The sequence below is a fragment of the Crocodylus siamensis genome, chromosome 1 (assembly GCF_052110815.1).
Source record: "Crocodylus siamensis isolate JL-2025a chromosome 1, ASM5211081v1, whole genome shotgun sequence".
NCBI classification, from domain to species: domain Eukaryota; kingdom Metazoa; phylum Chordata; order Crocodylia; family Crocodylidae; genus Crocodylus; species Crocodylus siamensis.
Genome location: NC_143395.1, coordinates 92,694,641 through 92,719,519, shown reverse-complemented (window position 1 = coordinate 92,719,519; position 24,879 = coordinate 92,694,641). Strand labels below are relative to the sequence as shown.

At 45.5% G+C, this 24,879-nt stretch overlaps 1 long non-coding RNA gene across 1 annotated transcript in view; it reads left to right on the top strand.

Moving 5' to 3' along the window:
- Positions 1-1,525: 1,525 nt before the first annotated feature.
- Positions 1,526-24,879, top strand: part of LOC149873045 (uncharacterized) — a 236,741-nt gene continuing 213,387 nt past the window's right edge. The window contains exon 1 of the long non-coding RNA XR_016439833.1: positions 1,526-1,792. This is a non-coding gene — a long non-coding RNA (uncharacterized LOC149873045). The remainder of the gene's footprint in view (positions 1,793-24,879) is intronic.

Here is a 24,879-nt window from a genome sequence, read left to right as displayed (position 1 = left end):
GAAACAAAATGAGGCTAGTAAGGAAAACCAACCTTACGACAACAGGCTGAGAGCCATGGGGCTCCTTAGCCTGGAAAAGCACAGGCTCAGGGGTGATCTGATGGCTACCTATAAGTTTACCAGGGGTGACCACCAGGATCTGAGGGAACTTTTGTTCACCAAAGCTCCCCAAGGGATGATGAGGTTGAACGGTCATAAACTACTGTAAGACCATTTCAGGCTGGAGATAAGAAATATTTTCTTTACTGTCCAAGCCCCCAAGGTCTGGAACAGCCTGCCATCTGAGGTGGTTCAAGCATCTACATTGAACACCTTCAAGAGCAAATTGGATGCTTATCTTGCTGGGATCCTATGACCTCAACTGACTTCCTGCCCTTTGGGTGGAGGGCTGGACTCAATGATCTTCCGAGGTCCCTTCCAGCCCTAATGTCTATGAAATCTATGAAAACTATGAAATCTAGTCAAAATGGTTTTGAAGTTGAAATGTTTCAACCATAGCATTGGGAATGGGAAGTCAGTCCAGCTGGGCTGACTTCCCATCCCTAGCACAAGATCCAGCAGGGGGCTGGGCTGCCTAGACATCCCTCAAGCTAGATCATGCCAACTTCCATGCTTTTGCGTTCAGCTGGACTGCCTCCCCATCCCTGGAGTGATCTAGAGTGGGGGGGATGGTGAGGCAGCCCAGCTGGGTTGACTTCCCACCCCCCATGCGATCTAGCATGGGAGATGGTGAGGCAGCTTAGCTGGGCTGCTTTGCCACCCCCAGCATGATCTGGGAACTCATCCCAGCTGGACTGAGTTCTTTTCCCCAGCCCCATGGTCCAGCAAAATGGTTGAAATGGCATCAAAACAGCCTCACTGTTCTGATGAAGTGAAACAGTTAAACAGTTAGGCTGTCTAAACTTGAGCTTATATTCAGTAGAAACCACTGTTTCATCCAGACCTGAGAACTGAAGTCAGAATGAAACAGTGCTGTTTCACACAGCCCTAATGGACAATCTCATGGGGAGTCAGAAGCAGGTGGACTTTCGGGTCTATACTTGGTGTGGCAGCCATAGAATCTTACCCTATGTGGTAGGGGAAGTGTGATTTGCTACTGATATATCCCACACTGAAGGACTCCCCACTCCCTCTCACCAAAAGCAAGGGGAAAGCACAGAGAGATATGCCTTTTAGTTTATATATGTTATCATCTAGTAAATCAGTTCATTGTCCTTTCTGTATGCTGTTCCTGAGATAGCACATCTCCAGCCCATCTCATGCAGAGAACTTGTGGGAAAGGCACGATCAAATCCATTATAAATACAATTGCTTGCCAACTGTGCAAATTTTGTTTTATTATAATCACAGTTGTTTGAGTTACAAAGAATCCCCTTCCCTTGGCAAGGTTCCACTTGAAATGTATGCATTTTATTAGAAAATATATGGGGAGTGCTAAATGGATTTCATAATGAAAATATGCAAACCACTTTTGTTGCTGTGTTGCAAACTGGTTACAGGAGTAATGGAAGAAACATTGCTTTGTAAAAACAAGTCATAAGTGATTACATTCTTTCTGTCTTTTTATATTTTTGCCATTCATTTAATTACCAGAAATTATCATCAACCTCACGTTCTGAAAAGGGCAAGCCGAGATAGAGAGAGCAAATGAAAGGCTACTGTCACATTTGAATTCTGCCTCTTAGAAGCTTCAAAGTGTTGAGATGAGTGGAGTCGTCTTGGAACTGAAGGCACACACCAGGAAAGTAATTGTGGATCTAATGTTAGGTGTCTTTCGGGAGAAGATGGTGCAGTAAGTCATTTACACTTCAATGTTTCTTTCTGATCGCTGGGGGAAGGGCAATTTGATGGCAGCCACTTCATTGCTGTCATGGTTCATCAGAAGAAATAACACTGTCTTCAAAATCTAAAGGCTGCTTCAGTATGTATTTGCATGTTTTCATTTCTAAGCAACCTCACCTCCAGAAATTTACCAGCATGCGAGTAGAGAATTAACAAAGATATCTTCAGATAACTTGGTTGCAGTGGATGCAGCCTATATTCTGTTCCCACCTCTAAGGCATTTTACTAGGGTAGCTGCTGTTTTAGAAAGTAAAAAATGAAAGCACATAATTCTCATTCAGCTGAAAATTATAGCACGTGGGATATGTGTAATTACCTGATAAATCTGTAAATATATTTTCTCTCTCACTCACCCATCTTTTAAAAATATCTGTATGGTATTTCTGAGCATGTATTGCACTTTTGGGGATTTTCTGAAAGAAAACAAACTCAAATCAGGTTGACAACCTTATTTTAAAATCATAATGAAAAGAGTTTGTTATATGCTGGTTTTGGCCCTTTGCCATTTCTGCTATGACTGGTGGGTTTTTTTTATAATTTTTCTAATTTATTTGTGATGTTGTTCCATGCCTGTTTCTCTAGGGGAAAAAAATCTATAGATGTCAAAAGGAGAAAACTTTTCCATCAAATGTTATAAATATACTAAAACTTATGGATCTTTTGTGTTCTCAGAAAGAATGCCCCTGACACATTGTGAACATTAGTTGGCAAAAAAGAATCTGCCCATCTATTTAATATTACCAAAGTAATCTGCTTGCATTTTGCTTGTCATGCTGTTTGCTGATGACTGTCAGGATGAATTATAATTCTGTCCTAAAAATAGTGTGTGTCACCTTGTAACAATAATAATAAAAATTATCCGCAGTGAGATCACATTGTATTACACAAGAAATTGGAAGGTTTGTTTTAATTTATGTTATTCTTCAGCCTATCCTATTATCTCCTTTTTAAATTCCCTTCTTATATACCACACCTCACTATAATTTGCACAGGGTTTGGCCCCTACAAGAGCCTTGTAAAAATGCTGTACGTTTTGATAGCAGCAGACTGACCTGTTAATAATTGACCTTAAGTGATATTTCCATTCATTCATGTGACATTTGTACAACACATACCTAGTATATTTCTTTTCACAGACAATAGCAAATATCTGAAGACATATCCCAAGCTATTTAAAGGTATTGTGGTAATAGCTTGGCACTGAATGTAATACTGTTGGTCAATTTTGATTGAACTATAGGAGACATTTTATCTCCTTTGAGTTAAGCAAGGAAAATACTGTTTCTTAACCAACAAGCCAAAGCCACTAAACACGCCAAAAGTAACAGTTTTCTATCCAATAGCTTTTAGATGATGTACGGACACAATGTATTTACAGTTTTTAAAACTAGCCCCTACTTTCTGCCTGCCCTCCTACCTGGAGTATAAAGCTAAGACATTTTTGGAAGAAAATTATGTTTAAAGATGTAAAGTATTCAAGATATGGGGAAAAAAAGGTGCTTGCTTCCATTATTCAAATGTATTAGTATTATCTATATATTCCTTTATTTGCATTAATATTATGCTTAGGAGTCCTAGTCATGAATCAGGACCCCACTGAAGAAAAAAGTTACTTGCCCCAAAGAGCTTACAATCTAAGACAAGACAAGGGCTAACAGAAAAACACAAACAGAAGGAAACAATGAAGCAACATTGATTAGCAAGATAGATTTTGGTCTCAGTACACCTGCATGACTGAAATAGAATTTTAAAGAAGAATCTGAAAATGATTAATGAGATAACTTTGCAGGTGTTTTATGGGAAGTTATACTTGACCATAAAGGATGGCATGGGAGGAAGAATCAAGCTGTTGATGATTTAAAAAACGATGATGGAGGCTGAAATCATGGACTCATAAGAAGCAGGGGTCACAGTCTTGGTACTGAATGAGAGATAGTAAGTCAGGATTAGATAGGCCATAAAGACCTTATTAAAATGAAGAGAATAAAGGGTGAAGGGGGAAGGAAGCCAGTGAAGGAATACTAAGAAATGCATGATGTGATCAAAGGGTCTACTTAGGGAAATGATGTTTGCAGCAGCATGCACAAAGCAAAATTGCATTTGTTAGGGCTAGATAAAACCAGGTTGCAACAATGATACATTAGCTGCAGTAAGCCTTATTTAGCTATACCGCAGATTGTTCCATAATAAGGTTGTTAAATTTGGTTTAATAAGTTTACCCGGTAATAATGCTTGAAGGGTGTGTAAAACTCCTTTGATTTTCAATATATGATAATAGCATTGCCCAAAGCTTGGCAGAAAACAGAAGCCCCTAGAACCTTATGGTGTGGAATCTCAGGGTCCTAGAAATAGTATTTCTATAAACTAAAAACTTTACTTTTAAGTTTTATTTTTATTTTATTTTCAGTGTAGTGGGAAATGCAAGTAAAATTCTTGAAATCTCATAATACTGCTTTGGGGAAATAGGCAGTAGTTGCCTTTGAAAGGCATTCTTTCCTAGAATCATATAGAAAATGAGGGTTGGAAGGGACCTCAGGAGATCATCTCATCCAACCTCCTGCTCAAAGCAGAACCATCCCCAACTAGACCATCCCAGCCAGGGCTTTGTTAAGCTGGGCCTTAGAAATATCCAAGGGTGGAGATTCCACAACCTGTTCCAGTGCTTCATCACCCTCCCAGTGTTAATGTTTTTCTTAATATCTAACCTAAACTTCCTTTGCTGCAATTTTCATAGTTTCATAGTTTCTAGGGTCGGAAGGGACCTGAGCAGATCATCTAGTCCGACCCCCCATGCCATTGCAGGAAAGAGTACTGGGGTCAAACGACCCCAGCAAGATGTTCATCTAACCTCCTCTTAAAAACCCCCAGGGTAGGAGCCAGCACCACTTCTCTTGGAAGCTGGTTCCAGACCCTAGCTGCCCAGACCGTGAAGTAGCGCCTCCTGATATCTAACCTAAACCTACCCTCTGCCAGCTTGTGACCATTATTCCTGGTCACTCCTGGTGGTGCTTGGGGGAACAGTGTCTCCCCCAGTGCCTGCTGATCCCCCCTGACTAGTTTATAACAGGCCACTAGATCCTCCCCTCAGCCTTCTCTTGTGGAGGCTGAACAGGTTCAGGTCCCGTAGCCTCTCCTCATAGGGCCTGCCCTGTTGTCCCCTGATCATGCGAGTGGCCCTCCTCTGGACCTTCTCCATGCTGTCGACATCCCTCTTGAAGTGTGGCGCCCAGAATCGGATGCAATACTCCAACTGCGGCCTGACCAATGCTGCATAGAGGGGGAGGATCACCTCTTTGGAACTGCTCGAGATGCATCTGTGGATGCATGACAAGGTGCAGTTGGCCTTCCTAACTGCCTCCCCACACTGCCCATGTTCATCCTGGAGTCAATGATGACCCCAAGATCCTTTTCCGCCTCCATGCTGACAGGAGGGGAGTTCCCTAACCTGTAGGTATGGTGCCGGTTTTTAAACCTCTGCTCCTTGTTCTGCTATCTGCCACCACTGAGAACTGTCTAGCTTTATTCTCTTTGGAATCACTCTTCAAGTAGTTAAAGGCTGTTATTAAATTCTTCCTTATTTTTCTCTTCTGCAGACTAAATAAGCCCAAATTCCCTCAGTCTCTCTTCATAAGTCATGTGCCCCAAGCCCCTTACCATTTTCATTTCCTCCTGCTGGACTCCCTTCAACTTGTCCACATACTGGCTGCCAACTAGACATTGAGCCATTGATCACTACCTGTTAACCCTGATGATCCAGCCAGGTTTTTATTCACCTTACAGTCCATTCATCCAACCCATACTTCCTTAGCTTCTTTGCTGTGGGAGACACTATCAAAAGCCTTGCTGAAGTCAAGGTATTTCAAGTCCACTGCTTTCCCCACATTTACAGAGCCAGTTACCACTTCATAGAGGGCAATCAGGTTGGTCACGCATGACTTGCCCTTGGTGAATCCATCCTGACTGTTCCTGATCACTTCCTTCTCCTCCATATGCTTAGACATAGATTGCTTGAGGGCCTACTGCATTATTTTTCTGGGTACTGAAGTGAGGCGGACTGGTCTGTAGGTCCCTGGATCCTCCTTCTTCCGTTTCTTAAAGATGGTCACTATATAGGCAGTCCTCAGCTTATGCCTTTCTGAGTTATGATGAACGGCACTTACAGCCTTTATAAATGTGCACCCTGTTTCAAGGTTCCAGTGCAGGTTTCGATTTTATGATGTTCGACACAGCTGCCTCCAGCTGGTAAGTCCCTTGTGGTAGGGGAGAGTGGGGATGGAAGGGACATGGGGGGGCAGGTCAATTCTTGTGCAATGAAGGAGGGATTGGGGCTGGGACAGGGGCTGGGGTAATCATTGCCCAGCTTGGGGGTGCAGGGAGGGGATGGAGTGGCTTCCACCTCTGTGTACCACCAGTTTGGGAGTTGCTCCTCTGGCGGCTCATCTGGCGGCTCTTGCTGCTATTCCCACTGCTGGTCTGGGAGGGCATGGGGGTGCGTGTTCCCCCAGATCTCTGAGGGGCAGGCAGGGCTGGGGCTGCACCAGACTGCACTCCAGGTGGGCAATGGAAGGTGCTGGCAGCAGGGGCTACCCCCTCCTGCCAGTCGACCAGCCGAGGTGGGGCAGAGCTGCTGCACTGCCTCTGGACAAGCATTGCATAGTAGCAGGATCCTCAGTCTCCCTGCACTTCCCAGCTAAGCACCAACTTTGTCCCATGCCCCCGCCACCCCACCTTGGCCGGGCGAGTGGTAGCAGGGCATGGGTGGGCATGTGTTTCCAGATCAAGATGGGATGGGCAGCAGAAAGGAGGCTATGGTGGAGCTGCAGCCATGCTAAAATTCACTGTAGCCCCCCATAGCCTCCACGGCCCACCTGGAGTGCAATATGGTGGAGCCACAGCCCCGCCCAACCCACAGAGATCCAGGGGCACATGCCCCCCATGCTCAACCATGGATAGAGCAGTGGCAAGAGCCACTGGACAAGCTGCCAGATGAGAAACTTATTGCTACCGCACAGTAACATCAGCGTCATGGTTCATGCCCACTGACTCTATGTCTCTATGGGAACATAGTATCTCATGTAAATGCACCTCCTTCCTTCCTTCCTTGCACCTTCACTTTCACACTAGGCAGCAGAGCATTCTGCAATACAATAAAAAGATCACAATGGAGGATGTCTTAGCTCCAGTTTGTTTTAATAATAAATTTGCTAAAAGGTCTTTTGTCTAGGTCTAATGAAAACTTGCAAAATATGAGTGTGGAACAAAGCACTGAAACCACAAGGATGTAATTTTAGAATGTACATAAAATGCTCTTACTTTTAGGGGAAAAATGTGCTTAGACAAGGTGCTTGGTTCACAAACCTGGAGATCAGAGTTCTTTGATTATCCACAGAAAAATCTGTTTTGTGGTTTGGGTAACCAGAAATGCTGATCTTCCTCAATCCCAAATGGGGAAGATTATTTCCAAGAGTAAAATGGTAACCCAATCATCTCCCAGCATCTTTTCCAAATTTTATTACAAAACCAGCTGGTTTAATGATGTCGACACTTGCCATTTCATGAAATCCAACAAAGACCCATAAAATGATAACAACTCCTGATTCTTGGTTAAAAGCAAACCAACTGGCAGATGAAATACTCCATGTCCCAATTTCTTGAGTCATTTATCTAAAGAAATGTCTCTCAAAAATAACCCGTCTTTTGCATTTTCATGACTGCATAGACACATCTTACATGTCCACAGCTTCCAGTGTCAAATTTGTTCTAATTAAGGACCCAGCCTTTATTATGAAAGGAATTAATGCACAGAATATTTATTTTTCTCGTCTTATTTGTCTTGTTTTTCCCGGGTTACTTTTCTAAGTAACCAGTGTAAAAATCCTTTGATTTCTCTTTTTTACTGTGTTAAGACTATTAGCTCAAAAGGCCCACAATAAAGACCTGATGCATTATGAGACATTACTGAAAGTTTTCTACCCTACCAGACCAAAATGGATGACTAGATCCAACCCCCTTCCCCCCAGAAAAGGAGGTTGCTGAGGAAACACAGGGATGATTTAACAAAGTCTTCCATAGCCACCACTGTACAAATCTTAAATGATAATATAAATTTCTTAAAACAATTTGTACAGTTTCATAAGTTGTAATTATGTGCAAATGCATAATTTCTTCATTTTCTTCTAATTTTTGGTTTAACTTAAGATTTAAAAAATTGGTTTGAAACGCATTTATTTTTTTTCTCAACAAAATAAAAAACTGACCAATTTCATTTCAATAAGCACTGAACTTTCCATTCAGTTTGATCTGCTTTGTTCTCATCACTTGTAAAAAGAGCAAAACTAGAAGCTAAAGCATGGGTGCTGGTGGAGGTTCCCTTATACTCAGGAGCTCAGGGCTCAGCATTGATACCATATCTAAGACTTCATTTTAAGTCCTTCTTCAACCTATGGAAAGTTTTTGTATAAATAGAATCAGATGGTACGGGGTGTCTACATATGCATTTGATACAGGAACAGTTTCCTTATAAGTAAACTACTTGTGAGTATACACTCCTGGGCAGATGTTTACACATGCAGGGAAGCAGGAGCAGATTTGCTGCTAATGGCAGCAAACTGCTCCAACTTTCTAGAGTGCTGCAATCAACCCCTGCCATCATAAGGGGGAGCTGGAGGCTTGGCCACAGCTACCTGTGGCCGGAGGCCTTCTTTAAAAGACAACCCCATTCCCTGCTCCCTGGCCAGCTAGTTTTCTGGCTGGGGCAGACTGCATAGCATGGGGCAGCAAATGGAGTTGTTTTGCTGTAGCCTCTGGCTCTCCACACCATGGTTGCTCCAGTCCCTGCCCCTGGCAATCATGCTCAAATGGTCAGGCTCCTGCTGGCCACCATGCTGGCCCTGCTGGCCCACCACAGTGACTACCATCTGAGCTCTGCCAGATTCCCTATGTGCAGCAACCTCCTGGCTGGCCACACCACACCGTCCCAGGGCCACTGTAACCACACAGCTGTCGCATGGACCCCATCCTGCTGGCTGGATCCCAGCAGGGTTGCCAACAATGTATTCGTGGATGTCACCAACAGGGCCAACCACACCCTCCTGGGCCTCCATGGCTGCACATTGTCCAGGTAACCTGGGATAATGAGCAGTGTCTAAAGACATTCAGAATGACCTGGGCCACCTTCCAGGACTCCCTGTAGCAGCTCCACTTGTATCTGAAGCAGCAGGACACCACCATGCAACAGCCCCTTTCTGTGAACAAGTGGCTGGCCCTCATACCCGCTGAAGCTGGCCATGCCTTCCAGCCCCTGTTACATTGGCTACTCCTTTGTTGTGGGTAAGGCCACTTCCAGGGCAACCATCCTGGAGTTGTGCAGCACCCTCCAGGACATGCTGGGGCACATTGTACTTTGGGTGCATGACCTCCTGGAGGTGGTGGTGAGGTTCCAAGCCCTGGGGTTCAGGGCCCCAGATGGTACCAACATCCCTGTTACCTGCCAACCCCTGCCAACCATGCCTAGTGCAGCCCATGTGTGGGGAGTGATCACTCCATTGTGCTCTAGATCATTGTTGACCACTGCAGTGCCTTTACCAACATAAGTAGGTATAGTTAGGCTACAGAGCAGCGAGAGAAATGCGGGTGAAACTGATTTCAACAAATGTCAAGATTTTTTAAACAAAATTCATCAGGAAGGATAACCTTGGACCTGCATCCAAGTTATTTATACAAATAGATATCCCACATTAAATTGTACAAATTAAATGGTGTTTTCTGGTGCCAATGTGCATAGCCTAATTCTAGGAGGAAAGTATAAATATTCCCGGCAAAGCATACTTAATTTAATTTGTTTGCTAAGTGGTGTTGCTTCCTTTCTTGGACTTATCAGTTATGAGAAATCACTTTCATTTCAACAGAAAAACAATATTGATAGATTTCCTATATTCTCTCCTCTTCCACTACAAATGGATAAACTCCTGATTCAGGGCATCTATTATAAGCTTACAAGAATCACTCTTGAGAGATGTTATTGTTAGAATACCAGCCAAACCATAATTTTTGTGGTGCTTCCTGGTTCTTAAGACACTGAAAAGAATGGCAAAGCGCACATACACGTGCACACACACACACACACACACACACACATCTCAGTCTTTTTGCACTTCAGGTCCTGGTGAGTACCAGAAAATGCATAAAAACATAAACCTCACAAAGTATCCACTTGTTTGTAAATTCTTTTATCACTTTTATAAATTAGCAGTGGACTCCCTGAATAGACTTTTTTGACCCAATAAATGTGACTACTTCTTTTAGTTGTCTTATAATTGACATAAACAAAAATCTCTGAACCTATTGGATACCCCATTATATTGACCGTCATATCTTTTAGGAATAATGGCAATTACTAACACCTAGACTAAGTACAGACAGACAAAAAGTCTGAGGCTGAATTGATTCAGTCTTTGCAGGTTATTCTAAGCTACAGAGGTTAAACTGAGAGACAACTGGACACACATTCACTTTTGATTCAGAGCTGGACACGCAGTGGCTCAGGCCAGAAGCTAGGAGATGCTAGAGCATGGGTCTCTGCCTCATAGCCAGCATGGACTGTGTGTTCGTTTCCTCTTCCTCCTGCCCTGGAGGTCTCTGGAATTTGTGGTCCAGTATCACAGAAGCAGGAGTCTGCAGGGTTACTCATGGGTCCTTTTTCTGCTTCCAAATGCCTCTGGGATTTGTAGTCCACAGTTGCAGTTCAAACTGTTCAGTTTTTAGGCTCTCTTTAAAGAACAACCATCATACACACCACTTCACATATACTTATGTGATAATTTCTCTATAAATCATGTTCTTGGCTATGATTCCACATTCCAGAGTGGGGATCATTATGTTTTTATTATCTTTGTAGCTTTTTCATGTCTTATATTGCTTACAAACCATAACTGATTCACAAACAAGGTTGGCAACATTTAATTGGACATCTTGTTTGCTGTAAGTTAGGGATTTAGGTCTTTGTCCACCTACCCTTGGAGATGCCCATGACCAGAAGAAAATGAAAATATAATATAGTTGAATTCACTTAGAACTTGGCCTTTTTAATGGCAGGGGTTTGGGAGTGTTATGATGTGACTGGTAGTAGGGAGACCCTCAGTTCTATATCTGCAGAAAATCTATATGGAAATAAAGTTCTTTAATGGCAGAAAATGGCTGGTCTTTATCAATGAACACTCCTCTGTAAAACATAGGTCCCTTAGCAGATGTACTTCTGGGCCAGATCCAGATGTGTAGGCACATGCAGTTTGTGGCACCTCAAACATCTTTGGAGCACACAAACCCCATGCATTTCACATTAAACCATGCACAGTGCTGCTAATTTGAAGTACTAGGGCAAAATTTGCTACCAGGATTTCCCAGTAGCAAAAAAAACCCTGAAGAAAAATGCAGCATGAAGCATGACAAAATGACATGCTCCAGAATAAATGCAGAGATGAGGGAGGAGGCAGCCTGGGGCCTCACCCAGGGAGTGGTTGGCTGAGGCACAGGGTACCTCAGCACAGGGGCTGTACAACATGTACAGATGGGAGATCAGGCATCCCTGGGTTGCCTACTCCCTTGTCTCCATGTGCCACACCCTGGCTAGCTGGGGCACAGGCTGCCTCAGTGTGGTGGCTGCCTGCTGGCAAGCCCTGCACTGAGGCACCTTGTGCCCCAGCCAGCTCTCCCCCTCTGCAGCACATGTAGCAGAGGGACAATATGTCTTGCTGCAAAGTGCACAAATTTGTGCTGCTACTATTTGTGCTGCTGCAAACACCCCCCACGTGGACATGGTTGTGTTGGCTAAGTTAGCTTGTCGTTGTCAGTAGTGACTTGTAGAAGTAGAGGGGATATTGTAGGTTATAGTTTTACAATGAGGCAAACTGGTTAAAATAATAATAAAATAACTTGGAACAGAATGATTTATTCAACAATTGAAAAGGCTGCATGTCATATTAAATAATGATTTTTTGCTAATTAAAAAAAGGACTTCAAGACTCCTGTGAAGATTTGAATGTCATCCAAAAACAATCTGTGGAGTTGACTACTGGTAACTTAATTACAAAACACATTTCCATAACAGATCAGAAATAACATGCTTGAATTTGTACAAGTTAATTCCTGTTTGAATATACAGTATGCTAAGGCAGATGCTTCCACTTACTCATGTAGTATAACAAAAATCTAAACCAAAAAATGAATAGAAATATCAACAGCTTGCATACATATCCCGTGTTTGTTTGTTTGTTTTCTTTGTTTGGTAAAGATAATGTGACCTCCTTTGGAATCATTTTAATAGAGAGGTAATGCAGATATTCAGTTATGGATAAGAACCATCCTGTACTGTTAATTTTACTCCTGATATTACTGCCACCAAAATGAACAGAGATTAATGTATTTTGTAAACATGTGGAGAGAAGCCACACACTTGGAATGCCTTTACAGTCTGGGACTACATTCTTCCTCCAATCATCTGAACACAGCATTAATATTTATACTGAAAGCTTAGATATTTAGAATCTGATCCTTTTTATAAGAACCAAAAGAACAGCAATGTGTTGCAGTCTCAGGCTGCATTCACACATTCAAATAACCTGGGAGAATTCTCCCAGGTTTGTTCACCCGGGAGAATTCTCCCAGGTTTGTTCACCCGGTAGAAAAACTTACCCTGGACTGCATGTACAGACATTTAAATACTGAGGACCTTGCAGCACTACCACATGCATTCAGGAGGGATAGGGACTGTGCACACATCTCAGTGTGCTCTGCAAGTTCCCTTAATCTGCCTGGTCATGGATGACTAGTGTGTAAGGTAGCCCTGATTGACTGATCCAGACTGTCACCCTGTGTTTCCCTGCAGCACAACATGTGTATTGCAAAGAGGACTATGTTCTTCTCTCTTCTGGATCATCAAAGTCTAGCAAGAAACACACTCTCTCTCTGGATGGGGGTGGGAGGGAGATGCTGGAAGACTATGTTCTCTTCTGAGAGAAGCCACAGCTTGTACACACATTCTGTTTTCCAGAAGACACTGTCTTGAGAATGATTTAATCCTGTTCATTCCCCACTTAGTTTTCTATTGGAATGGCCATTTTTACATTGGGAGAAAAAGGCTGAACATCTGTACACTTGTGATTTCTCCTGAGAGAGCAGCAACTCTTCCCGGGGAAATTAAAATGTTCATGTGCAGTCTCACTCGGGTACAGGCTGGCAGGGGGCACTGGGGGCAGCACCAAGCTGGCATGGGGCATGGAGATTGCCCCAAGCCTCAAGAGGGTGTGGGGAGAACTGTCCCAGTTCCAGGGGCAGCTCCCACTCAGTCAGATTCATAGATTCATAGATTCATAGATTCATAGATGCTAGGGTCGGAAGGGACCTCAATAGATCATCGAGTCCGACCCCCTGCATAAGCAGGAAAGAGTGCTGGGCCTACATTACCCCAGCTAGATACACATCTAGCCTTCGCTTGAAGACCCCCAGGGTAGGGGAGAGCACCACCTCCCTTGGGAGCCCGTTCCAGACCTTGGCCACTTGAACTGTGAAGAAGTTCCTCCTAATATCCAATCTAAATCTGCTCTCTTCTAGCTTGTGGCCATTATTTCTTGTAACCCCTGGGGGGGCCTTGGTGAATAAATACTCACCAATTCCCTTCTGTGCCCCCCTGATGAACTTATAGGCAGCCACCAGGTTGCCTCTCAACCTTCTCTTGCGGAGGCTGAAAAGGTCCAGTTTCTCTAGTCTCTCCTTGTAGGGTTTGGCCTGCAGGCCGTTAACCATACGAGTGGCCCTTCTCTGGACCCTCTCCAGATTATCCGCATCCTTCGTGAAGTGCGGCGCCCAGAATTGCACGCAGTACTCCAGCTGCGGTCTGACCAGCGCCCAATAGAGGGGAAGTATCACCTCCTTGGACCTATTTGTCATGCATCTGCTGATGCATGATAAAGTGCCATTGGCTTTTCTGATGGTTTCGTCACACTGCCGACTCATGTTCATCTTGGAGTCCACTAGGACTCCAAGATCCCTTTCCACTTCCGTGCCACCCAGCAGGTCATTTCCTAGGCTGTAGGTGTGCTGGACATTTTTCCTCCCTAGATGCAGCACTTTGCATTTCTCCTTGTTGAACTGCATTCTGTTGTTTTCTGCCCACTTGTCTAACCTGTCCAGGTCTGCTTGCAGCTGCTCCCTGCCCTCCAGCGTGTCCACTTCACCCCATAGCTTAGTGTCATCTGCAAACTTGGACAGAGTACATTTCACTCCCTCATGCAAGTCGCTGATGAAGACATTAAAGAGTATCGGTCCAAGGACCGAGCCCTGCGGGACCCCACTGCCCAAACCCCTCCAGGTCGAAACCGACCCATCCACCACGACTCTCTGGGTGCGACCCTCCAGCCAATTCTCCACCCACCGGACTGTGCAGTCATCCAAGTCACAGCCCCTTAACTTGTTCACCAGTATGGGGTGGGATACCGTACCAAAGGCCTTCCTGAAGTCCAAGTATACGACATCCACCCCTCCTCCTGCGTCGAGGCGTTTTGTAACCTGGTCATAAAAAGAGACTAGATTGGTCAGGCACGATGTGCCTGCCACGAACCCATGCTGGTTTCCCCTCAGCATAACTTGCCCTTCCGGGCTCTCACAAATGTGAGCCTTGATAATTTTTTCAAAGACTTTGCCAAGGATGGAGGTGAGACTAACTGGCCTATAGTTGCCCGGGTCCTCCTTCCTCCCCTTCTTGAAAATGGGAACCACATTGGCCCTTTTCCAGTCCTCCGGGACTTGACCCGTGCGCCACGAGTGTTCAAATATTCCCGCCAGTGGCTCTGCAATGATGTCGGCCAGTGCCTTCAGTACCCTCGGATGGAGCTCATCCGGGCCTGCCGACTTAAAGGCATCCAGTTCTTCCAAGTGACCCTGCACCACCTCAGGGTCCATGCATGGAAGTCTGGTGCCTTGCTGCTGCCTCCCTACACTCCCAGTGAGAGACTTGTCATGCCTCTCGCTTAGGAACACTGAGGTGAAGAACTCGTTGAGGAGTTCAGCCTTGTCCCCTCTGTCCGTCACCAATTGTTTCTGCCCATTTAGCAGAGGTCCTATTCCTCCCTGGGCCTTTGTTTTACTCCCTATATATCTAAAAAACAATTTCTTATTGTCTTTTACTTGGGTTGCCATCCTCAGCTCCATGGTAGCTTTGGCCTGTCTAACTGCCCCCCTACAAGCATGAGCAGAAGAGGTATATTCCTCTTTGGTGATCTCTCCCTGTTTCCACTTTTTATGTGCTCCCCTTTTGGCCCTTAGTCTGCCCTGGATTTCTCTGGTCAGCCAGGGAAGCCTCCTGGCCCCTTTCCCTCTTTTACATCTCACGGGGATCGTCTCGCTTTGTGCTTGAAGGATAGTTTCCTTAAGGCACAGCCACCCTTCATCATTTCAAAACTACTACTCTGTAGTGCGTCCTTCACTAATCGCCTGAGTTCACTGAAATCAGCTTTCCTAAAGTCCAGCACGTTCACCCTACTAGTTACCTTACCCACTCGACGCCTTATGTTGAATTGTATTTTTAGGTGATCACTGTCCCCCAGATGGCTACCGATCTGTAGGTCCCCTACTATGTCATCCCCCGTTGCCAATACCAGATCCAGTAAGGCATTCCCCCTAGTGGGACCATGTACCTCCTGCATCAGGTGGAGGTCCTGTACACTGGTTAGAAACCTGCGTGAGCGGTGGGACTTTGCTGTCTGTGTCTCCCAACAGATGTCCGGGTAGTTTAGGTCCCCCATGACCACCGCCTCTTTAGCTTTTATGGTCTCCGAGAGTTGCCTCAGGAGCCCCAAATCTATTTCTTCCCCTTGATGTGGGGGTCTGTAGCAGACCCCTACCACCAAATCCTTTTCTCCTTGCCCCCCATTTAGCCTAACCCACAGTCCTTCTACTTCCTCATCCTTTGATTCTGTCTTGATGAGGGTTGATGTATATTGCTCCTTAACATAGAGCGCAACCCCTCCCCCCTTTTTCCCCACCCTGTCCTTTCTGTACAATCTGTAGCCCTCGATATGTACCGCCCAGTCATGGGATGAATCCCACCAGGTTTCCGTCAGCCCCACTAAGTCATAGGCGTTTAGTGCAACCAGGAGAGAGACTGAGGCTGACTCCAAACCCTCAGGGAGTGGAGGAAGGCAAGAGCAGCCCTGGGACAAGCCAGCACCACTGAGATGGGCTGTGATCTTGAGCTATGTGCAGCTGAGAGTTGCCCCTGGATCCGGGGCAGCTTCCTCCATCTCCCAGGGCTTGGGGGAAGCCCTGTTCTCCCCCTGGCTGAGAGACAGCTGCCCCTGGAGCCAGCCTGGGTTTGTTCCCAATGCAGATGAATGTGTAGATGTGTGCTCAGGAGCACTTTAATGAGCCTGAATTTTCTGTGCAGAAATTTTAGTTGTACTGATTACATGTGTAGATACACCCAAGGAGAATGAATCAGGGAACTCTGCCTCTATATTCTATTTCTCCTGGCATTCCTGGGTCATAGGAGAGTTCTTGTGGTTTGTTTTTGCCATGTCTATACACTTTACATAAGGAGTCATTGGCTGAGAAACAGAAATAACCCTGACAAAAAAGGCTGGAGTCCGTAACTCCCTCTCCAAGGGGAGCGTCAGAATCATGAAGTTACAGAAACCAGTTTCCTCTTGCTTGTTTATCTTCTGGTCCCGTGGTTCTTTTTCTCTTGGCTGCCTAGCAGCCCAGTTTCATCAGAAAGGTTGTAAAGTCCCCTCATCTACCCTTACTCTATAGCCTGATGGTTAGGGTACTTCACATGGTAGTGGAAGATGCAAATTTGAGTACCCTCAAGGTGGTAGTCCTAGGCCCACTGTATCCTGAGTGAATGCAATAAAATGGGGTATTGGGAAACCTAATCAGCCAGTGTGATCTACTGTGCATGCTCAGTAACCAAGTGGACACTTAAACACCCACATTGCATGGGCAATAGGATCACAAACTCTCTGTAAGTGCTTAAAATGATTGTTACTGGACTATGTAACTGTCACTTGGTCACATAAAATAAAATAAAATAGGATTCTAATCCAAGTGTGTACACTTTCAGTTAACTTTGAATTGCAAAGATGCTTAGGCAGGAAAGAGGTGCAAAAGTGGCTGCTTTAGTTCACTCCTGAATGTATGCCTGAGCATGCATGGACATGACCCTGGAGTTCTGAAATGGACGTATGTATTGCACTCAGGCACAGCATGAGTTTTGTGAGTGTTGGCACAAACACGTTTTGAATTCCTTTGGGTGTTAGGCAGTTAAAGTGCATCAAAATCCCATTTATACACCCAATGAGAAAATTTGGTTTTGGTGCCTCTGAAAATCTTTCCCCTAAATTCAGGCTCCAGATTTTTGAAAATCATAATGGCATGCCCCTTTATGTTCCTTGCATGCATCACTTGTTTCTTAAGCAGTAAACTACTTTGGAGAAGAATTACTGTATCCACTCACATACCACACAAACTTCCCCCCACCCCCCAATATCCAACCAAAATGGGGGTGCATATTTTCAAGAGGAAACTGATTTCTCTGCCAGAATAGAGTCATGGGAATGATGTAATGGTTGGTAGAGGTTGGCTTCCTCTGACTTCATAGAGGATGGGTGCAGTCTACTGCTCAGCCAAAAGCTAAAGTTTTAACCGTCTCATAGCTGCTGCCAAATTGACAGCTGATTTTGTCAATTCACCAGCATCTCCATGCAGCCAGAATTCAGCCATAACTGTGGAAAAATCTTTTTCCTTTCATTCTGCCTTCCCAAAACAAGGTTCATATCTTATTTGAGGACATGAATTGCATCAGAAAATATGGTATATGTACACAGGGGTGTTCTGAAATGTGTCTACATGCATATACACATGTATATTCATATATACACACATATACATTACACACTATATTATGCTTTATACAATACAGTATAATTCTTAACTAAGGTCTCTGTGTACTCTTGTAATACAAAAAGTGGATTAAAATTATGCTCTGGTATATACAAAATTTAGCCCCCAGCATGAATATGAGCCGGAGATGTGACGCAGTAGCTGCTAGGGCCAATAAAACTCTGGCATGCATCAATCAATGCATCTCCAGTTAATCCAAAGAAGTGATTCTCCCACTTTACTTAACTTTGGTGTAAGTCCCATTATTGTGTATTTGTATTAGAACGTAAGGTAAATTAACTGTCTTATTGTGTTCAGTTCTGGGTGCTGCACTTCAACAAGAACATGCTAAAGTTCGAGAGGGTCCATAGAAGGGCCACCCGTATGATCAGGGACTTGCATAGCAAGCCATATGAGGAGAGGCTGAGGGATCTTAGACTCTTCAGCCTAAAGAAAAGAAAGCCGAGTGGGGACCTGATTGCGGCTTACTGCTATATCAGAGGCATACATCAGGGGCTTGGTGAACAACTGTTCACCAGGGTGCCCTGGGGTAAAACTAGAAACAACGGCCACAAACTCCTGGAAGATAGTTTCCTGAACATTAGGAAAAACTTCTTTACAACTAGTGTGTTCAGATTGTGGAACAAACTCCCCCCCAGAAGTGATGCAATGATCTACCCTATAGGTCTTCAAGAGAAGACTGGATGATCACCTGGCTGGAGTCGTCTGACCCCAGATTTCTTTCCTGCTCATGCAGGGGGCTGGGCTCAATGATCCCTTGGGGTCTCTTCCAGTCCTATGATTTTAAGACTGGAACTTCCTTAATTTTATTCACCCTTTTCATATTATGCCCTGGGGATCTGGTCCAACAAAGGGTTTAAGCATGTGCTTAAGTTTAAGCATGTGAATATTCTCAGTGGCCACATCTTCATAAGATGCTTACTGTGTAGTAGCTCATTATTACTGCTCAGTATTGTTGCAGGGCACAAACTGACGCGATGCTACCGCACAGTAGTAACAAGCTACTGTACAGTAAGTAAGCATCACCAGGCAACCATGCAGGAAGCTACTGTGCAGTAATGCCAGTTACTGCATGGTCATTTAGTATTTCATTATGCAAGTACTAAATGACTGCATAGTAATGACTGTACAGTCAGTGTCTTGTGTAGATTTGTCCAGCGAGTGACATAAAACTACTTATTCAGTTAAGTGCTGTTACAGATTTAGTCCTTAGTCCTGAATGGTAAGTCCCATTATTATGTGTTTGTATTAGAACTTAAGGTAAATTAACTGTCTTATTTAAGCAGAGGGAAGGGTAGGGTGGCACCTTATAGAGTAAACCATTCAAAAAGGCATGAACTACACTGCCAAATGCTGTAAATAGGCTAGCAGAGACTGGGGGTACTAAACAGAAAGAAATATAATCATTTCAATGCAAAGTGGGGAAAGGACAGGGACATGCTTAGAAAGGTGAATGTAGGTTGAAAGGAACAAAAGGGTAAATAAGGCTCTTAACACATTGAAAGACTTAGAAGTTATAATGTCCAGTCTAGGTAACAGAAAGAAAATTAGGAGTCACTGTTGAAACCACACTTAACACAAACCTATATGTGGGGTGTTCTCGTTCTACACTTTTGCATTCAAGTTTTTTAAAAGTTTTGTTATTTAAGGACAGCTGCTCTGTGCTAGAACATGGAGGTGGCATATCCCCATGAGCATGAACATGAATTTCTGCAGGCACAAAAAGCAGAGGCACAATATGTGCCACTGCAACTTGTCCCTGTGGAACACCTGTGCACATGTGCTCTGGCACATTACCTTGGGTGGTGATGGGGAGGCTGGGCCCAGCACCTGGGCTGGCTCCTGCAGCCTTACCTTGGCTCCTGTGGGCTTACAGGGCCTCCAGCCATGACCATGCAGCAGCAGAGAGCCTGGCCAGTAGCCAAAGTGTGGCTCTGGCTGGCTTGGCTCCAATTTCAGATGGCATGTGCTGCCTCCACGTGCGCTGCCCCACTTTTTTTAGGCACAGGCTTTTTTACCACTGGGATCTCCTAGTGTCAACCCCTCCACCCCCACCCCATGCTGCAAATTAGCATCATGGGGAATGCCTGCATGTGTGGCATGTGCAGTGTGTGATACTGCAGATGGGTCTGCTGCGCTGCATGCTACATGTGTGTGCTTGTCTAGATATGCCCAGGGAGGTTAAAGTGTTCTGCGACAGGCTTTCATGTATTTCTGGAATTGTTTCCAAATCAGTGTCCATTCATTCTGTCACATAGGTATCACCGCACCAGACAGCAAAGGAGCACTGTAAGCAGGTTATAGAGTATGTATGATGTTGGTAGAGGAACATATGAATGAACCCTGGGTGTTATAATCTGTGCTGTTAGGTCCAGTGATGATGAAGCCTATGATAGTGAGAGGGCACAGCTGGCATGTGGGTCTATAGAAAGCCCTGGTAGCTTAGTGAGAATGGGAGTTAGGTCAGCTGTTTCTGGAGAGACATTGTTTGTGGCTGGGGGGGCAGCCTGTAAGACAGGATAGGTTCGTCTTCCAAGGCTACCTTGAGAAAGTCATCATTTTCCAAAAGGGTTGGAGGTTATTAATGATATGTGTAAAGTGTTCAAGCTGAGGGAGGTAGGTGACAACAAGAAGGATTCTGTTGTCCTTGTCTTATGGTTGGTGTTGTAACAGGTAAGATCTGGGTTGAGTCTGCCTCTGTAGATATAAGTGACTATGTTTTTAGGATTGTATTATAAGCAGGGATTTGGGTTTTTCCTGATTAAAAAAAAATCACAAATTCTCTGATAAAAATGCAAATCATCTGACAAAACCTTGAAAATCCGTGATTAAAATGAAAGGCCCCTCATGTCCCCACTCCCCTCCCCCCACAGCCCATCAAGCCCTGCTGGTGCCCCTCACTCTCCCCTCATCCCTCTGACCCTGATAATACCCTTCACCCTCCACCCACAGCCCCATGCCCTGCCAGTCCTGCTGGAGGGAGCCCCCAACTACCAGGACCATGGGTTCAGGGACCCAGGTCCACAGACTTCTGTCCCACACAGGAGGCAGCAGCTGCTGCAGCAGAGCAGAGCCCAGGTCCACACCCTACTTCCTGCTGCCTGCCTCCTGCAGGCTTGGTGGGGGGGTCTGGCTCCCCACCACTGTGCGCAATTTTGGGGGGCAGAGGGGACCCCCCTGTCCCACAGATCTGTGTGCAGGGTGGGGGTGGGGGTAGGGGTGGGCGTGGGCATGGGCTGCCCACTGTGGGCTCAGGCTCACATCCTGCTGCCCTCCTCTGGGGCCTCTGCATCCCAACAAGCACAACCTGGTGCTGCAGGGCACAGTGGAGCTGGAAAGCTGCTTGCCGCTGTGAGCTCCACGCTGCCCTGGTGCGGTATCCCCTGCCTGCACAGCAGCAACAGGAGTGGCGGTGTGGGGTTGTGCCCCTTACTGCAGCCACACAAGCATGGGATGATCACCAAAGCAGCATGGAGCTTGCAGCAGCAAGCAGTTTTCCTGCATGGAGCTGCTGTGCCCTGCAGTGCTGGGTCGCAACTGCCAGGCTGTAGGGGCCATGGGGGAGGGCAGCAGGGTGGAAGTGTGACAGGCTAGCTGGCAGTGACCTAGCCCAGGGGTTTTGAAAGGGCAAAAGATGATTGCAGGACTTGGGATTCCCTTTCCGCACCAATCTGATAAGGATTTGGCCCAGGGGCTTTGAAGGGGTAAAAGATGATTGAAGGACTTGGGATTCCCTTTCCGCACCAATCAGGCCCCAGAGACTCACCCTCCGTGTCCCCTGATTGGCCCCTTGGGTCACCTGGAGGGGGACAAAAGGGGCAGCGCAGCTGACTTGGTGGAGACCAGTGAGGGAGACCAAGGAAGGAGTTTCACAGAGCTGGGCGAGTGGTGAGGGAGCAGTTGCCCCAGAAGAGCCTGAGGGAGCAGGACCTGCAGGCAGCAGTGGGACCCTCAGCAGCGTGGTGTGCAGCTGGCAGGAGAGGCCCCCTGCTGGGCTCCAGGATCCCTAAGGAGAGGCTGCAGCCAGCAGGAGAGGCTCCCCAGCTCCAGCAAGGATCTGAGCAGTGACCTGAGAGGTTCCCAGCTCTGCTTCCAGCTCCACATGAGGCCAGGGCTCCGGGAAGGTCAAGAGCCCTAGCAGGCTGGAGTAGTACCACCCCTAGTGATTGTGTGGTGGTGTTTCTGCCTACTATGTGGGAGATCTGTGCTCAAGTCTCACTTGAGGTGAGTGGGCTAACAAGAAGCAAATCTTCTTGCAGTGGAAAGTGGCCATTTCTCCCCCTCCAGGTACCTAGGCCCTGTATTTCCTTGTCATTTGACATTTTGTATTTTGTGCCTTTTTATATTTCACCAACCCGTATTGTTTGTTCTGCTGTTTGTGTTTTATATTTTGTTAACCCTGTCTTTTGTCAATGATTGTAAGTGTCTAACCTTTGTTGAATCCTGCCCCCTTGGGGCATTGTAGTGTCCACTATACCCTCTGATTTATACCTGTTATGTTCCCAGTATTGTTCCCTTATTAAAAAGTATATGGTGGTCTGGCTCTGCTTTACAGGGGGAAGAGAGTCCCTGCACCTCCCACAGTGCTTGTGCACCTGCTTTGATCCCTTCAATTGGAGAGGGGGTACCTTTTGGAGTACCGCCCAGGTTACAGAAGCCCAAGCCCGACCCCTGCCCCCACCCTGTGTACAGATCTGGGGGGAACGTGTTCCCCCTGTCCCTAAGAGTGCTCACAGTGGTGAGGAGCTGGCTCCACCCCCTGCCCTGTGGACTAGCTACATCTCACTCCCCTCCAGGGCACTGCAGCTGTGCATTTTAGGCCCAGGCGCCAAGACCCACATACCATCCAGCTGGGTAGCTTTCCCAGCCCCAGCCCTGCCCTGCCCAACTCCCTTCCTCCCTCCCTACCAGGGGCTTAATTCTCCACTCCCCAACCCCCCCCCGCCCCACACACACACACACACTTACATGTGGTAACTGCTGTCCAGGCTGCCTGGCAGCCATGTGCATATACATGCACATGATGCCCTCTGCCTGATCATCCCCTTTCCGCTCCCTCCCAGCCCCTTGCAGGCTGGAACTTTGCCAGCCTTCAGAGTTTTTTGTAAAACTGCAAAACCCATGGGTTTCTCTGTTACAATGAGAAATCCACATTTCCTCCAGGAAAGGGGGAAATCACTGGTTTTCTCCATTTTCCTGTGGGAGATGGAAAGCCCAGATCCCTGATTATAAGTGTAGGAACCCTGCTTTAGATCCCTGAAATGTGTATCTCAGTCAGTGGAATCAGATCAGATATAGTTGCAATGCAGACCTTGGCTGTAGATTATGGAACTAGTGGTGTGTTTAGGATAAAATCCAGTGGTATGGAGATCACTGTAGTGGCTGATTAGTTTCTGATGAAATGTGGTGGTTATGTGAGCATTGCAAAGCTTCAGAGTAGTATCCAAGAAATGAATATGGTGGGTGGAGTATCCAGGCATCAGATTAAGTTGTATATAGGATCATAGGAAAGTAAGGCTGGAAAGGATCTCTCAAAGTAATTTAGCCTGGCCCACTGCTTAAGGCAGGATCATCCCTGAGTAAACCATCCCAGCCAAGTGTCTGTCCAACATACTATTGAAAATTTCCAGGGATGTTCATATCAGAATTTCCCTAGATATCCTGTTCCACTGCTTGACCACTCTCCAAGTCAGGAAATTCTTTTTAATCTCCAACATCAATTTCCCCTGCTGCATCATGAAGCGTTGCTCCAAGACCTATCCCATATGGCCACAGAAAAAAAGCACATTTCCGTCTTTTCTATAATTGTCCTTCAAGTATTTGAAGACTTGTCAAATTCTCCCTAAGTCTTCCCTTCTCTAAGCTATATAACACTAATTCTTTCAGCCTTTCCTTATAAATCTTGCCTCCAAGACCCATAACCATTATTGTTGCTCTGTTCTGAACTCTTTTCAAATAATCCACATCCTTCTTGAAATGTGGGGCCCAAAACTGGACACAGTATTCCCAAGTGAAACCACAGCAGTGCTTGAATGGAGTAGAAGAATCATTTCTCTTGATTTACAAATGCAGACAAGGTTCTTTGAGTAACAGTGATATTGTTTATTAGACCAACTACATAATTGGAAAAATTGTTCTTTACAAGCTTCTGACACTCCTGTTAATACAATCCAAGATGTTGTTGGCACGTTTTCCAAAAAAGAGCACACTATTGGCCTATATTCAACTTATGGTCTATTGTTACCTCTATGTCCTTCACTGCACTACTACAGCCTAGCCACTTGTTCCCTAGCCTGTTCTTGTACATGCAATTATTGTGTCCCAAGTGCATGACTTTGCCTTTGTCCTTGTTGAATCTCATTTGATAGACTGAAGACCATTTCTCCAGTCTACACAGGTCATTCTGGATACTAGTCCTACCCTCTGGAATATCTGTAGCTCCACTCAATTTGGTGTCATTTGCAGATTTGCTAAGCAGGCATTTAATCATAAAATCATAGGATCATAGAATATTAGGATTGGAAGGGACCTCAGGAGGTCATCTAATTCAACCCCTGCTCAAAGCAGGATCATCCCCAGTCAGCTCATCCCAGCCAAGTCTTTATCTAGCCAGGTCTTAAAAACCTCCAATGATGGAGATTTCACCTCCTTTTTGAGTAACCTATTCCAGTGTTTTACTACCTTCCTAGTGAGAAAGTTCTTCATATCTAACCTTAACTTCCCTTACTGCAACTTGACACCATTGCTCCTTGTTTTGCCAGCTGCCACTATTAAGATGTCTAGCTCCATCCTCTTTGAAACCACCCTTCAGGCAGTTGAAGACTTCTGTTAAATCCTACCTCAGTCTTCTCTTATCCAGACTAAAGAAGCCTAGTTCCCTCAGCCTCTCATAAGTCATTCTGTACAATTTTTCCACATTTTTTCTGTAGTGGAGGACCCAAAGTTGAACACACTACTCCAGATGTGGCCTCACCAGTGCTGAATAGAGGGGAAGAATCACTTCCCTTGATCTGTTGACAACACTCCACATAATGAAGCCATCAGCTGATGGCCATCAGCTTGCTATGCAACAAGGACACACTGTTA